Below are 15,690 nucleotides of genomic sequence, written 5' to 3'. Positions count from 1 at the left end.
GGTGGACTTCAGTCCATAGGGCCCCGCAGAATTAGACATGATTGAAGTGACTAGTATACACACAGGCATATTTCAGATTTGTGGCTTTTATTCTATTCTGTTGGTTTTATTTTCCTCCTTGGAAGGAAGGAAACTTGATCAAGTTTATCTGAATTGTTGGTGTTTCATCAAAGAATATTGATGTGCATTTTTTATTTGACAAAATAATGCAACTCTTACCTTCCTCATTCAGAATTCCATAAACACTCCACAAAAGCAATGAAAGGCTGAAACTTGTCATTGTTACTAGATCTCTCTGACTATGCACTTTGGCACTTTGGCTCCCAAGTGTTATCAAATCAACACAATCTAATCCAAATACATTAATAGTAAGATTAGGGTTATAGATAACTTGGAACTATGCATTTCCAGATAACAGGTATTATTTATTTCAGAATGCTGAAGAGTATAGCATGTGTTTGTACAATACTATTGATATATCTGCAGAGTTGATTTGTGTCATATAAAAGAATTTTCCAAGAAGGCTTCCAAAATTTAAAAAATATATACACTTTGAATGATTAAAAGCTTATTTCTTGACTTCCTGTGGTTCAGAATATAACCTAATTACACTAACTAGCATGAATAAAAAGTATTTTATTTTCTTAAAGTAACTATAAACACTAAGAATGGCCTAAAATCTAATTCACTGCCACATTTTTAAAGCCAAACACATTATTGTTTAAACATTTATTATAATAATCAGTTCAGTTCAGTTGCTCAGTCGTGTCCAACTCTTTGTGACCCCACGGACTGCAGCACGCCAGGCATCCCTGTCCATCACCGACTTCCAGAGTTTACTCAAACCCATGTTCATTGAGTCGGTGATTCCATCCAATCATCTCATCCTCTATAGTCCCGTTCTCCTCCTGCCTTCAGTCTTTCCCAGCATCAGGACATTTTCAAATGTGTTAGTTCTTTGCATCAGGTGGCCAAAGTACATATTTATATTTTAGGCAACTAGATTTAAAAACACACAATCATAGATATAATGATAGCCATCTCTATTATTTAAAAAATTATATCTATCATTCCATATATTATATCATGCATATAATATATACATACATGTTTTTCTCTCTAAATAGTCTCAAGGAGCTATACAAATTTTTGTAATTTTTTCTAAAATTCAGCAGTTAAATGTGTACTTTCTTCTATGTTAATAAATATGTTTTTAAAGTACCTTAAAGGCCCATAAAATATTCTCCCTGGAGAAGTGAAATAATACCCATGATTGCAAAAACATTTTAACCATAGTATAGAAATGAACTCTAGTAATTCCTTCTTTCCACTAGTTTCTTCCTTTCTTCCATATGCTTTTCCATTTTTTGTATTTTATTACTTATAAAAACCTAAGCCAAGCATGAAAATCAAAAGGAAGTAAAGGATAAACAGTGAAAACTCTGCCTCAATCCCTTTCCTTAGCCCTCTGTTCTCTTTCCCAGTGGTTGGCAGTTTTCCAAGTTTCTGTCTTATCCTTTCTGAAAAAGCAGTCACAGGCATCTATATATAAGGAAAAGAATTTCTCTTCTTTGGGAAGGATTGCATAGAAACTAAGAGTATGGATTATAGAACAAGATTGTCTGGATTTAAAGTCAAGATCTGCCACTTTTTAGCTCTTTAAACTTTGGATTATTTACATAACATTACGAGCAATACTTTTTTGGTCTATAATTAGAGTATTATTGATGCAAATATATAGGGAAAGAAGAGTAGAAGTTTGTCAGATAATATATGAATATATTATTTTCTAAATTTTATGATCCCTTTGTTTTTACTGGAATTTTAGAAGTATAAATTTCATGCTTCTTACTTATCTTAAAAGTATTCCTTCAGTGGTAAATATATTTTCTATTTACAATTTTACATTATTTTTAAAGGTCCCTCAAATTGCATGAACTTCTGATCCCACAGTTCTTGATTTGTCCCTGACTATATGGTGTTCAAGCTCTTAACTCTATGCACTGGCACCCAACCCATAGATGCACGTATTTAGCTTCTCCAAATCGTCTACATTTTCTGTAGGGACATTTCAATCTCCCATAGGCACAGAACAAAAAAAGCAATCTGTAAAACTATATGCTTCTCAGAATTTTGCCTCACAGTTTTCTTTTACCCAGATTCTGAAAATTATTTTTTCTGGTTAAAGTCTGATTATCTGTCACCACTTTTCCCTAACTCTTGCTATAAAATGAACTCTCTGTCTTGCTTTAGCTTGGCACTATATCCTTCCATAGAAAGAAGGCATGAAATCTGAGGAGCTAAACAGCATGCAAATCTTGACAAGAAATCTAGGAAGAACTCAGAATTAATTTGTTAAAATAAGAAATTAACTTTAACATGGAAAATACTTCACCTAAAATACATAAGACTCACTAACATACAGTTGTTTGGCAATCAGATTACTTCAGTTCAGTTCAGTTCAGTTGCTCAGTCATGTCCGACTCTTTGCGACCCCACGAATTGCAACACGCCAGGCCTCCCTGTCTATCACCAACTCCCAGAGTTCACTCAAATTCACGTCCATCGAGTCGGTGATGCCATCCAGCCATCTCATCCTCTGTCATCCCCTTTTCCTCCTGCCCCCAATCCCTCCCAGCATCAGAGTCTTTGCCAATGAGTCAACTCTTCGCGTGAGGTGGCCAAAGAACTGGAGTTTCAGCTTTAGCATCATTTCTTCCAAAGAACACCCAGGGCTGATCTCCTTCATAATGGACTGGCTGGATCTCTTTGCAGTCCATGGGACTCTCAAGAGTCATTCTCAAACCTAGCTGGGTATCAGAAACAAACTTTTTTAAAATATTAACTCTGTAAAATACTTCTTTTGCCTTAATCTATTGGACCAGAATGGTTGGAGGTCTAAGATCTGATTTTTTTAAAGTTTCCTGAAGTGAGACATATGCAGATTGCTCCAATGTATGTCCTATAAATGCTAACCTAGGAGTTTCTTATCTATAACACAGAGCGCTGAATCTCTAGGATTAACCCCTTAGTTGTCCAACTATTTTCAATGATCTGACTTTGTCATTATTGGGACCATAAGGCTCTTGTTTGACTTAAGGTTTAGATGATTTTATTTGTTTTAAACTTCCTCGTCTCAACTCTTCTTTTAAAAATTTTTTGAGAAGCTACTGTTACTAGATACTGTGCAAGAAGATTTTTATCATATTTTCCTTAAATCCTACTCCAACTCTGTTACAGCTTAAATTGTGCCTGAAAAGGGTATGTTGAACTTCTAAGCCCCAGTATCTTACAATGTGGCCTTGTTAGGAAGTAAAACTATAGCAAACAGAGGGCACTAGTGGTAAAGAAGCCACCTACCAATGCAGGAGACATAAGAGACACAGGTTCCATTCCTGGGCCAGGAAGATCCCAAGGAGGAGGGCGTGGCAACCCTGTATTCTTGCCTGGAGAATCCCATGGACAGATGAGCCTGGAGGCTATGGTCCACGGGGTCACAAAGAGTCAGACATGACTGAAGCAACTTAACATACACACAAGATGGAGACATATGGAAGTAGGATGGTGGGCCCTTAATTCAGGGTGACTGGTATTTTTATAGAAAACACAGAGGAAACACAGAGAGAGGTACACAGGGAATGTGTGTACTCTGAGGTACACAGAGGTACAAAAGGGAAAATGGATGTATGAACAGAGAGATAGATTGGAGTGACCCACCCACAAGTCAAAGAACGCCTAGGATAGCTGCAAACCACCAGAAGCTAGGAGAGGGGCAAGGAATAAGTCTCCCCAGTTTGTTTCAGAGAAAGAATGACACTCCTGACACCTTGATTTCACCCTTCTAGCCTGCAGAAGTGTAAGACAATGGAAGTCTGTTGTTTCAAGCCATTCATTTTGTAGTACTTTGTTACATCAGCCCTAGGAAACTAATACAAATTTGGTGAGAGAGACTGCCATTTTCATTTTACTAATGAAAAATGGGGACAGAAAGTTTAAATACATTATCCAAGTTTACTATATAAATGGTAAATAGTATTTTCTGATGCTAAATCCAGAGTTCTTACCACTATATTTTAATCATTTAAATTTTTTAAAGTGTTTATATAACTCATGTATTCCACTGTGGTGAAATATGCTAAAAGAGATATTCTATAAACATTGTTGAGTGGAATCTTAGATGTAGTCTTCTCTCAAGAATAAATAGCATTAGAGTTTCTTTTTTTATATAAGAGGAATAAAAAAAGTACTGACATTCTCTGGTGTCTCTAATTGGATGCCATATGTTGAACTCTGCCAACCCAATTCATCCCTCTGCCCTTTCTGACACCCCTTGCAATCAATGAGAATGCTAAAATTAAATCAGACTATATGTGCTGGAAGAATCATAAAAGCTGTATAATCCAAATACTCTAGCTAATGACTGAACACATGAAAAGCACAGTAGAACTCTATTTATAAAAATCAATACTCGTCCTCATTTGCAGAGGCAACCTTTAATGTATTTTCTGTTAACGTTAGTTTTGAGGAAATGTTTTATATGCATCATTTTTAGAAATGCTCTTCAGCTGCAAGTTTGAAATAGAAATCAAAACATTTGGGGAATGTTTTGCTATGTATGAATGCAGATATGGAATGATACTTAGAAAAAACTGAAATATATAGTTTAACTAAATGAGTTTCAGAGAACATTTTATTTCTTTAGGTTCATGCAGTGAAACTCATAAAATAGACACCCTTAAAGTAGCACTATTTTGAGGCTTCAAAGAGTATATGCTGATGTCAATAATGTTATAATTAGATGTCCATAATGCTTAACAAAATCAACAATGGCAATATTAGAATATTCCTGATTTTATATTTTGTGTATATATAAAAATATATTTATATAAATAATATATTAATAATATTAATTATATATTAATATATATATTATACAATATATAGATATATATAAAATATATTTTATATTTTGAGTTCCCTGGTGGCTCAACTGGTAAAGAATCTGCCTGCAATCCAGGCGACCCAGGTTCAATCCCTGGGTCGGAAAGATCCCCTGGAGAAGGGAATGGCAACCCAATCCAGTATTCTTGCTTGGAAAATTCCATGGTAGGGGAGCCTGGTAGGCTACAGTCCATGGGGTCGCAAACAGTCAGACACAACTGAGTGACTAACAACAACAAATCTTCATTATTTGACAGAGTAAATTGGACATATAATCTAGCAGGATTAGTTATTTGTATTCTGGACAGTTCATTGAATATTGAATGTTTCCTAAAATAACATGAATACATTTCATGCCTTGATCACATATCATCTCCTGAAAGAAAATTAAGTCCCATGAATAATATAATCATCAAAGAAAAATTGTATTACAATTGATCATTTTAATTTTGTATTCTGCTATTAATATATCTCTGATATTTTTTAATAAAAACTTTGCATCTTCTAAAATTAAATCTTATCAATTTACCTTTAATGCATTCTAAAATGAAAAATGCCAAGTGAATAGAAAAACAGCAATCAAGTCTGCAAGTGCATATAGAAAGATCTGCTGGACTGAGGGAGACTAGAAGCCAACTGGCTTTACCAAACGCAAGGTGCTAAGTTAAATTTTCAGCCTGATAGTCCTACCTTATTGTTCACTGGAAGAATTATATTTAAACTAAGCTAACCCATTTAATGCAGTCCATGGAGTCACAAAGAGTTGGACACGACGGAGTGACTGAACAGAACTGAACTGAACCCATTTAATGTTAAAACAAATGTGATACATTGTATTCTTTTAACTGAGAGGAAAAAAATAATGTAACATAATTAAATGTTATGACTTCATGGAATATGCTATAATTGTAGACCTGGTTCATAGTGCATTATCTAATGAAACAAAGATATTTTCTTCTTTTGACGTTTTTAATGCATACATACTGACATGTATCTTTGCCAGGTATATATCTTTTGCATTGCTTATTTTCTGTTTAAGTAACATTTCGTTATTATTTAAGCGACCTTTAATTGTGCTCAAGTGTTTATTTTCAAATATTTTGAGCCTGCTCCAGTCCTTTATGGTCTAATCTAGCTGATGTAAAAGTGTTTGCATGTTCAGTTATGTCCAATTCTTTGTGACCCCATGGACTGTAGCCTGCCAGGCTCCTCTGTCCTTGGGATTTCCCAGGCAAGAATACTGGAGTGGGTTGCCGTTTCCTCTTTCAGGGGATCTTCCTGACCAGGGATTGAGCCTGCATCTCTTGTATCTTCGCATTGCAGGGGTATTCTTTACTCCTTTAGCCATCTGGGATGCCCCAGTGTAACATATTCCTAATTCAAAATTTGTTAAGTAACCTCAAGCCCAGATAAGAATCACATTGATATCAGGAGTGTGTACAAAACTCTTGCTCACTAGTTGAGGTTAATTCTAAATGTAAATGGTGTTTTTGTTAGATCAAGTTAGTTGATCTCTCTTTATGTACTCTTTTATGTTAAATGATTATCTAAATTCTCATATTTTTAATCTTCAGCAATTATTCTGGTAACTATCTGGCAATCCACAAGGGGTTAAGGAAAGTCATCTTTACCAGTTGTTCTGTTGGTCAGTCACTAAGTCGTGCTCAACTCTTTGGAACCCCATGGTCTGCAGCACACCAGGTCTTCTTGTCCTTCACTATCTCCCAGAGTTTACCCAAGTTCATATCCATTGAATTGGTGATACCATCCAACTGTCTCATCCTCTGTCACCCTTTTCTCCTCCTGCCCTCAATCTTTCCCATCATTAGAGTTTTTTCCAGGGAGTCAGGTCTTCACATCAGGTGGCCAAAGTATTGAAGGTTCAGCATCAGTCCTTCCAGTGAATATTCAGGATTGATTTCCTTTAGAATTGACTGGTTTGATCTCCCTGCTATCTCACGGACTCTCAAGAGTCTTCTCCAGCACCATGATTCTTCAGCGCTCAGCCTTCTTTATAGTCCTGCTCTCACATCTGTACATGACTACTGGAAAAACCATAGCTTTGACTATACAGACCTTTGTCTACCAAGTAATGTCTTTGCTTTATAATACACTGTCTAGGTTTGTCATTGCTTTCCTTCCAAGAAGCAAGTGTCTTCTAATTTCACGCCTGCAGTAACTATCTGCAGTGATTTTGGAGCCCAAGAAGAGAAAATCTGTCATTGCTTCAGCTTTTTCTCCATGCTTGCCATGAAGTGATGAGACAGAATGCTATGGTCTTAGTTTTTTGAATGTTGGCTTTTAAGCCAATTTTTTCACTCTCCTCTTTCACCTTCATCAAGAGGCTCTTTGGTTCTTCTTTGCTTTCAGTTATTGATTGTGTCATCTGCAGATCTGAGGTTGCTGTATTTCTCCTGGCAACCTTGATTCCAGCTGGTGATTCCTCCAGCCAGGATTTCACATGATGTACTCTGCATAGAAGTTAAATAATCAGGGTAACAATATACAGCTTTGCCATACTCATTTCCCAATTTAAAAGCATCAACTGCTCCATATAAAGTTCTAACTATTGCTTCTTGACCCATATACAGGCTTCTCAGGAGACAGGTAAGATGTTCTGGTAGCCCCATTTCTTTAAGTTTTCCCACAGTTTGTTGTGATCCACACATTTTGTGTAGTCATTAAAGCAGAAGTAGATGTTTTCTTGGAATTCTTTTGATTTCTCTATGATCCAATGAATGTTAGCATTCTAATCTCTGGTTTCTCTGCCTTTTCTAAACCCAGCTTGTAAATCTGGAAGTTCTCAATTCAAATACTGCTGAAGCCTAGCTTGAAGAATTCTGAGCATAACCTTACTAGCATGGGAAGTTAGTACAATTTTCAAGGGGGTTGAACATTCTTCAGCTCCTTTACCAGTAGAATCCCTTAAAAGTACCCACATATGTGGGATATTTGGGTGTAAGGAGGTTGGTTTAAGCTCTAGGTATCACTTGAAACTGGATTTAACTAAACTCTGTAAAGAGCCAAATTTTGCTTAATGATTTTGTTTAAAGGAAAGGACAGTGTGGCAACTATAGCAGAAGGCTGCACAAGGGCATCATTATTACAGGGTAGCAGAGTTTCTACTACTAATTATGTTCTCACAAATTTCATAGTCACTTACTCCATTTACTACTAATAAATTGAAAATATAAAGGGAATGTTTTAGGGATAATTCAGAGACAAGGTCTTTTTGTTATTTATTTTTATTTATGTATTTTCATCTTGTAATTATTTTTATATACTTTGTGCATTCTCATCTATGTTTTGTGTACGTGTTTTTTAGCTTTCCCATATAATGGAAAATTGCTTAATGGAGATTTGTCACCATACTGTCAGTGAACTGGTGTATTTCTTTCTGAGAATCACATGTTGTCTAAATCAAACTTCCTTAATAATGGCAAAAATAATACAGGGAATTCCAACATGCCTTAAACACAGTTCACCCTATTTTTAGCATCTTACATTGGTATGGTATATATGTTACAATTAATGAATCAATGTTGATATATTATTATTTAACTAAAGACCACACTTTATTCATATTTCCTTTATTTTTACTAAATGTCTTTTTTTCTGCTCCAGAATCCCATCTGATATATTACTACCACATTATAGACTTCTCATGTCTCTTTATTTTTTTTTAATTTTATTTTATTTTTAAACTTTACATAATTGTATTAGTTTTGCCAAATATCAAAATGAATCCACCACAGGTATACATTAGACTCTTCTTGGCTGTGGCATTAAAGAAGCTTCTTTCTCTTTTCCCTCTTCTATTCTCATGATCTGCACAATTTTGAAAAGTATTTGGTTTTTTAATATAAATTTATTTATTTTAATTGGAGGTTAATTACTTTACAATATTGTATTGGTTTTGCCATACATCAACATGAATCTGCCACAGGTGTACACATATTCCCCATCCTGAACCCCCCCTCTTCCCTCCCCATACCATCCCTCTGGGTTGTCCCAGTGCACCAGCCCCAAGCATCCAGTATCATGCATCGAACCTGGACTGGCGATTCATTTCATATATGATATTATACATGTTTCAATGCCATTTCTCCCTAATTATCCCATCCTCTCCCTCTCCCACAGAGTCCAAAAGACTGTTCTATAAATCTGTGTCTCTTTTGCTGTCTCGCTTACAGGGTTATCATTACCATCTTTCTAAAGTCCATATATATGTGTTAGTATACTGTATTGGTGTTTTTCTTTCTGGCTTACTTCACTCTGTATAACAGGCTCCAGTTTCATCCACCTCATTAGAACTGATTCAAATGTATTCTTTTTAATGGCTGAGTAATACTCCATTGTGTATATGTACCACTGCTTTCTTATCCATTCATCTGCTGATGGACATCTAGGTTGCTTCCACACAAAAAAAGAAAAGTACATGTCAGATATTTGGTAAAAAAAAAAAAAATCCTTCAATTGAGATTTGAATGATGTTTTACTTATTATTGGAATGAGGTTTTATACTTTCTGGAGTAAGACCAAAGAGGTAAAGAGCCATTCTCATCACATCATATCAAGTGTCTTTATTAACAGCATGACCTATCTCTGGTCAAGGTAGTGTTTGTCAGATTTCCCCATTCTGCAGTTATTAATATTTTCCCCCTTTGCATATTTTACTTTTTGGAAGGAAGTCACTATATATAATCCATGCATAAAGAGTAGGGAGGTATGCTCCACCTCCTTGAGGGCATGCTATCTAAATAAATTATTTGGAATTCTTCTGTATGGGAGTTTTGTCTCTACTCACTATTAATTTATTTACTCATGTATTTTTATCAGTATGGACTCATGTATGCTATTTAAGCTTTGACTATTGAGAGTTCTTACAGTGGTGGCTGTGTTCCTGTAACATACTCACATCATTGTTTCTTTCTTGTTTGTTTGTGTTTTGTTAAGTTTTTAGTACGTTCTTACTTACTAAAAGATGTTCCAGGCTCATATTGTATAATTCTTGCCCCCACCCCAGAATCAGCCATTTCTCCAATGAACTCAAATTCCTCTTATTGGAGAATGGCATTGAAAACTAAGTTTTAGGTACTGGTATATTACTGAGGCTCCAATTCTTGTAGATTCTCTCAGCTGATATACCAGGTATACACAAATAAATGTGTGTGCTTGTGTGTGTATACTAGCCTGTGCATATATACGTATCTATAAATATTTCTGTGTTGCTAATTTATTTACATAAAGCTAAACAAATTCATACTGATATCTGACTGTAATCAGTCACTGCATGGATTGTTCTTCCCTCTTTCATTTGCTTTTTTCTAACTTCCAACTCTAACAGTAATAAACTTCTTCCATCTTACCTCCATTTACTTAACTGTTCAATTCCTGTATACATGTAGAACAGAATTAGAATTTTTAATCCAACTCCCATGGGAAAGTATTCTTGTATAGTTTATTTCGCCTTTAAGCTTACAAATTCTTTCATTTCCAAAGTTACTTTTTCCTTCAACCTTCTCCAGTGGGGTTGCTTCACACATTTGTTGTACAGTTACACCATTCTATCACATTCTATAGTCCATGCTAGAGTCATCAGATCTTCTAAATGATATTTTTTAAATTTCCATTCATTAAGGTTTATTTTTGTGCTATAAAACTTGATATTTACAAATGCATAGTGTCATATATTCCTGCTGCTGCTGCTGCTAAGTCGCTTCAGTCGTGTCCCACTCTGTACGACCGGATAGACGGCAGCCCACCAGGCTCCTCCATCCCTGGGATTCTCCAGGCAAGAACACTGGAGTGGGATGCCTTTTCCTTCTCCAACGCATGAAAGTGAAAAGTGAAAATGAAGTCGCTCAGTCATGTCCAACCCTCAGCGACCCCATGGACTGCAGACTACCAGGCTCCTCCATCCATGGGATTTTCCAGGCTGATAGCAGTATATTAGAGATACTAAAAATAATTCATTATGCTTCATGTATTCAGTCCTGCTTCTCTAACCCACACCTTTGGCAGTCACTGATTTTTTTTCTATGATCCCTACTGTTTTGTTTTCCAGAATTTTATGAAATTGTAGTATACACTGTATATACATTTAAGACTGGTTCCTTTCACTGAGCAATATGCATTTGACATAATTCATGTTGTTTCATTCACAGTTATCTCATGTTTAATGCCAAATAATACTCCATTGTATGGTTGTACCACAGTTTGTTAATTCATTCACCTATTAAAGGATATCTTGGTTAATTCCAGATTTCAATGATGTGGAAAAAGTTGCAATAAACATTCACATTTTTATGCGGACATATGTTTTCACTTTCACATTTCACTTTTATGCATTGGAGAAGGAAATGGCAACCCACTCCAGTGTTCTTGCCTGGAGAATCCCAGGGACTGGGGAGCCTGGTGGGCTGCCGTGTATGGGGTCGCACAGAGTCGGACACGACTGAAGTGACTTAGCAGCAAGTTTTCAAAATAGTTGAGTAAATGCAGAAAAGCCCAATTACTGAATCATGGGGTAAATTATGTTTAACATTGCAAGAAACTATAAAACTCTTTTCCAAAGTAGCTTACAATTTTAAATCCTACCAGTAAATAACGAAAGTTCTTCTAGCTCTACCTTCTCATCAACATTCGCTATAGTCAGTTTTTTGTACATTAGTCAGTCTAACAAGTATATATAGTGTCTGGTTTTCATTTTCAATTCTTTAATTACAAATGATTTTGAGCACCTTTTCACATGCTTATTTGCTATCTTTATATCTTCTTTTAAATGTCCATGCCAAACTTTTATTCATTTAAAAATTATGTTATTTCCATACTGTAGACTTTTGAACACTCTGTATGTTTTGGATCCAAGTACTTCATCAGCTATATCTTTTATAAATGTTTTCTCTTATGTTGTCTATTTTCTCATCTATATTCTTAACAGTGTCTTTCACAGAGTACAGAAGTTTTAATTTTTTTATCTTGCTTTTATTGAAGTATAGTTAATTCACAATGTTGTGTTCATTTCTGGTATACAGCAACGTGATTGTGTTATACAAATACATACATATGTTCCTTTTATATTCTTTACATTATGGCTTATCATAAGATATTGAATATGATTTCTGTCCTATACACTAGGACCTTGTTGTTTATCTTTTTTTATTTATAGAAGTTTTTATCTGCTAATTCCAAACTCCTAATTTATTCTTCCTTCCCCCTTTCCTTTTGGTAACTCTAAGTTTATTTTCTAAGCCTCTGAGTCTCTGTTTTATAAACAAATTAATTTATATCAAATTTTAGATTCCATACATAAGTGATATTATATGATATTTGCAATTCTCTGATGGACTTAATTCACTTATCATGACAGTCTCTAAGTCCATCCATGTTGGTGCAAATGGAATTATTTAATTGTTTTTTATGGCTGATTACTATTTCATTGTATATATGGTGTATATACACATGTGTATATAAACTACCATTTCTCTATCCATTCATCTGCAGATGAATATTTATGTTTCTTCCATGTCTTGAACTGTAAATAGCATGCTATCAACATTGGGATGCATATGTCTTTCTGAATTACAGGGGTTTATGTTTTGTTTTGTTTTTTTGATATACGCCCAGGAGTGTGATGGCTGGATCACAGGGAAACACTATTTTTCTTTTTTTTTTTTTAGTTTTTCAAGGAACCTCTATACTGTTTTCCATAGTGGCTGTACAAATTTACAGTTGCACCAATAATGAAGAGTACCCTTTTCTTGACACCCTCTTTAGCATTTACTATTTGTAGTCTTTCTAATGATGGGCATTCTGACCAGTGTGAGGAGAGTCCTCATCATAGTTTTGATTTGCATTTCTCTAATAATTAGGAAGGATAAGCATTTTTCACGTGCCTGTTGGTAATCTGGATGTCTTCTTCAGAGAAATGTCTATTTAGATCTTCTGCCCATTTTTTTATTGGGTTATTTGTTTTGCTGTTGTTATTGAATCACGTACATTATTTGTATATTTTGGAAATTAATCCCATTACAATCACACTGTTGGCAAATATTTTCTCCCAGTTCATAGTCTATCTTTTTGTTTATGGTTTCCTTTGCTGTTCAAAAATGTGAAAATTTGATTCAGTTTCATTTGTTTACTTTTGTTTTTATTTCTTTCTGCCTTGGGAGACTTATCTAAGAAAACATTGGTATGATTTATGTCAGATAATACCTTGCATATTTTCACTTCTAGGAGTTTTATGGTATTATGACATAAGTCTTTTTAAGCTACTTTGAGTTTCTTTATTTGTACAGTGTGAGGGAGTATTCTAAGTTAACTGACTTGCACACAGCTTCTCAACATCACTTTTTTCCATTACATATTCTTACCTACTTAGTTAAAGATTAATTGCCTGAATTAGGTGTATGAATTTGTTTCTCAGCTCTCTATTCTGTTCCACTGATCCATATGTCTGTTTAAGTACCAATACAACGCCATTTTGATTACTGTAGCTTTATAGTGTTGTCTGAAGTATCAGAAGGTTATGCTTCCAGCTTTGTTCTTTCCCCTCAGAATTATTCTGGCAAATCCACATCCTTTGTGCTTCCATATAAATTTTAGTATTATTTGTTCTAGTGAAAAATGTCATGGGTAATTTGATAGGAATCACATTAAATCTTTAGTTTGCTTTGGGTAGTATGGCATTTTAACAAAATTAATTTTTCTAATCCAAGAGCATAGGATAGCTTTCCATTTCTTTGAATCATTTTCAACTTCCTTTATCAATATTTTATAGCTGTTAGCATGTAAGTCTTTTATTGCCTTCGTCAGGTTTATGCTAAAATATTTTATTTAATCTTCTGATGTAATTTTTAAAAGGTTTTTTTTTTTTAACTTTCCTTTTATTTTATTGTTCACGTAAAGAAATGCAACCAATTTATGTACATTAATCTTGCATCCTGCTGCCTTGCTAAATTTATCTGTTCTGGTACTTTTTGTGTGGGTTCTTTAGGGTTTTCTATATATCATGTCATCTGCATATAATGAAAAATTTACCTCTTTCCTGCCAATGTGAATTATTTTCACTAATTTTTCTTGTCTCTTGTCTGTGGCTAGGAATCAATATGTTGAAAGGCAGTGGTGGGCGTGGGCATCTTTGTGTTCTTCCATATTTTAGTAGGAAAGGTTTCAGATTTTCACATTGCATGTTATGTTGGTTGTGGGCTTGTCATAAATAACTTTTATTATCTTGAGCTATGTTCTTTCTATACCCAGTTTGATAAAAGTTTTATCATGAGTGGATGTTGAATTTTATCAAAAACTTTTTCTCCATCTACTGAGATGATCATGTAGCTCTGTCTTTTTTTTAATTTAATAAATTTTATTTTTTTAATTTGTTTATTTAATTGGAGGCTAATTACTTTATAATATTGTATTGGTTTTGCCATACATCAAAATGTCTTTTCTTTAATTAATGTGGTGTATCGTATTGACTATTTTCATATGTTGAAACATCCTTGTGAATGTGGGGTGAATCCAACTTGATCATGGTTTATGATCCTTTTCATGTGTTGTTGGATTCAATTTACTAATATTTTGTTGAGGATTTTTGCATCTATATTCATCGAACGTAATGGATTATAATTTTCTTTTTTGGTAGTGTCTTTGTCTGGTTTTGCTATCAGGATGATGGTGGCTTCACAGAATGACTTTGGGAGTGTTCCTTCCTCTTCAATATTTTGGATGAGTTTAAGAAGGACTGGTACAGCTTCCTCTTTGCATGTGTGGTAGAGTTCCCCAGTGAGGTCATCTGGTACTGGACTTTCCTTTGCAGGGAACTGTTTTTTTTTTTGTTTGTTTGTTTTTGTTTTTAATGGATTCTATCAATTATAATTATTGGTCTGTTCAAATAATCTGTTTCTTCTTGATGCAGTTTGTAGATTCTGTGTTTTTAGAAACCTTTCCATTTCTTCCAGGTAGTCAAGTTTATTGACATATAATTGTTTATAGTATTCTCTTATGGGTTTTTATATTGGTTATTTCTCCACTTTCATTTCTTATTTTATTTGAGTCCTTTCTCTTTCCTTCTTGGTTAGCCTGGCCAGAGATTTGTCAATTTCATTTATCCTTTCAAAAAACAGATTATTTTTTATTGAGCTTTTCTATTTTTCCAATCTTTATTCTACTTATGTCCTCTCTGATCTCTGCTAGTTACTTCCTTCTACTAATTTTACATTTTCTTTTTTCTTCTTTTTATAATTATTTAGGTAGTAGGTTAGGGTACTTATTTGAGATTTTTCTTGGTTTTTGAGGAAGGCCTGTATCACTATGATTTTCTTCTTAGAACTGCTTATGCTGCATCCCATAGATTTTGCATGGTTGTGTTTTCATTGCCATGTGTCTCAAGAAATTTTTTAACTATCTCTTGATATACCAAATCATTTTTGGTAGAATATTATTTAGTTTCGATGTAATCATTGTTTTCTCATTTTCTTTCTGTATTTGAATTCTAGTTTCATGCCATTGTGGTCAGAAGAGATGCCTGAAATAATTCGTGTCCTCTTAAATTTGTTGAGGCTTATTTTCTATCCTAGTATGTGGTTTACCCTATGGGATGTTCCATGTACACTTTTATTGGATGTAATATCCTGAAAGTATAAATTAAGACTAACTGTTCTATTCGGTCATTTAGAATCTCTGTTGTTAATTTTCAGCCTGGACGATCGTCCTAGTTATGTCAATGGAATACTGAAATCTCCTACT

The sequence above is a fragment of the Bos javanicus genome, chromosome 3, assembly GCF_032452875.1.
Source record: "Bos javanicus breed banteng chromosome 3, ARS-OSU_banteng_1.0, whole genome shotgun sequence".
Taxonomy (NCBI): domain Eukaryota; kingdom Metazoa; phylum Chordata; class Mammalia; order Artiodactyla; family Bovidae; genus Bos; species Bos javanicus.
Note: the sequence above shows the minus strand (reverse complement) of the source record.